Genomic DNA, 2,464 nt, shown 5'->3' with positions numbered 1-2,464 from the left:
TATGTGGTTCTATAAAAGCCACTTAAGGCAAATGTTTAGCTACTGTTTATTCAGTTTCTCTCTCACACAGCTGATAGGTTTCTCACATACTTAATTGCATGAAATTAAAAATTGCATAAAAAAAAAAAAAAAGTAGTACAGGAAAACTGCTGCAGAAATCTGACACATATTAAGGGAGTAAAGGAATTGATAAACAATACAAAAAATAAAGATCAATTGCTTTAAGAACAATTGATGAGATCATTCACTTACAAAATAGCAGGCGTGACAGCAAGGATCAGGTGTCCCTGAACTAGCTCCTGAGGTGTAACCATACCATGCAATTAGTATCAGTCATCGGAGAGGCCAACATCAAGTCTCTTTTCCTTCTGCTATCAGTGAGTTTTCCTGCAGGCTTGAGGCACAGTGGAGCAGACCAGGGAGTGCAGTGCTGTTACCATACAGGCTGCATTGTCTGCAGAAGCACACTGCTAGTTGGTAGTGGAAAAGGCAACAAAGAAATTGCTGGAGGGTCACTTGGAAATTAAAAAATAAGAAAATAAAAATGCCAGAGCTGTAGCAGTGCATATATGCTAGCTATTATAACTTGGCTTGGGAAACAGAAAACTTTCCAGGGTTATTTCCAGCCTTTGCAGGAGACCATGCACCCTGGAACACAGAGCAGCCCAGGCTGAGAATGTTTGTCAGGCCTGGTCACACTGTTCATGTCAGTCTTTCCTGGTTTATCCTCTTCTGTTCTGAAGGGCAGGGCAAAAAGAACTGTCCCAAACAACTCTTCCAAAATAGAGAAAATGCCAACCAAAACCAGCAAAAGTAATTAAAACCTAAGGCCAGTTTAAAAAAAAAAAAACAACAAACAAACAAAAAAAAACACGTTGGAAGTCATACAGCTGCAGTCTTCAAAGGCTTGTTTTTTTCTGGAGCGGGGTGGAGAAAAGAGCTTTGATTTAAACACCACCACCACAATAGATCATTTGATCTTTTGGTTCCTCCTGTTTTATTTTAATTAATGTTTCGAAGTACTGATTGAAAGTCAATCCAGTTTTATTAAAGGTTCATTGCAGGATTAACAGAGATTTGAAACCAAGCCCAACACAGTCAGCAGAGGCAAGTTCAAGATGGCCACTCAGCTAATAAAAAGCGTATCATGCTGGTAGTGTTTTGAGCAATCATGCAGTAAAATCAGGCAGCATTTCTAAATACCATTTTTTTTTCCATTCCAATGAAAATCTTTTAAATTCCTAGTTAACAGGCTTTTATGCCACTTGTGAAACACTCCTTTTTCCTTTTTTTAAGAGATCTTCTATTCTCTTAAGATTGGTGCTAAACAGGATCTTATGCGTATATCAAGTACATAGTCATTACGCTACCTAAGTGCAATAATATATTAGCAAACTCATATCATTTGATTTCACTCTTCTGCCAGTTCTGCAGGTTCTAAACCAGTAAGATTTCCTAGTTGAAATGTGTGCTAAAGCTCTAACATAATACAGACATTTGTTTCTACAAGTAGCATGCATAGGACACAGAAGGACTAAGGCTTATGAAGACATGGATATTTTAAATCTCTCATAAGCAGTAGCCTTTCTAGATTTTCCAGATAAGTTGCATCCAGTTGACAGCCCTTCTGGGTGGTATCAGAGTTGTGTGTAGGAATATATTAGTGTCTAATATGGATTAGGCACCAATGTATTTATTTCACGCTTGATTAGAAGAACTGAAAATCTGAGATTCATTATGAAAAATGTTGTTTTTCTTGCCTAATTCCCACATCAGATGAGAGTGTATGTCCCAGGTATTAAAAACATCCCTTCCAGAGGGAATTTTCTCCTAGTCATATACACTGTACTCTTCAGTCCATATCTATATTACTACCTTCTGTTGCAGGGGAGAGGCACAGTAAAACTTCACATGACATATGACATTTTGGAAAGCCCCATTTTCTCTTACATAAAACTTTCCATAGCTTCTACATGGAGCTAACCTGTGAAAGATCTAGATCTGGCCATGAAGGAGACAGGGTATTAGCAGGAAAAAATGGGTAGCAGGACCATGTGGGCATTGGGCCAGGATCAAGCAGAATGGCTCATCTTTCCTCTGCTTCATTTGGCACAGCCGGTCCCCTCTTGTTCAAATGGAGAACAGTTCACAGCTGTGGATATATTACCTCAATTCACTCTCTCCCCTGTGACTGTGTCTACAGAGGGTATCAGGAGCTTCCACTGCATTAGTGCTGCTACTAAAGCAAAGCAGTACTTCCAGAAATGCATTTCAATTCTGAGGCCTGCAGACATGCTTTGGTTACTTCATCCACTTAATGAGAAAATAATGTCAGGCTCAGCTGGTGTAAGTCAGCACAGGAGGAATAAGCCTAAGGAAACTATGCCAATTTACCTCAGTGAGGATCTGGCCCAAGGGATTCATAATGGATGGAGATGTCGAGTCAAGGAGAGGTTAGAACAGC

The sequence above is a fragment of the Aythya ferina genome, assembly GCF_964211825.1.
Source record: "Aythya ferina genome assembly, chromosome: 2".
Classification (NCBI taxonomy): Eukaryota; Metazoa; Chordata; class Aves; order Anseriformes; family Anatidae; genus Aythya; species Aythya ferina.
Note: the sequence above shows the minus strand (reverse complement) of the source record.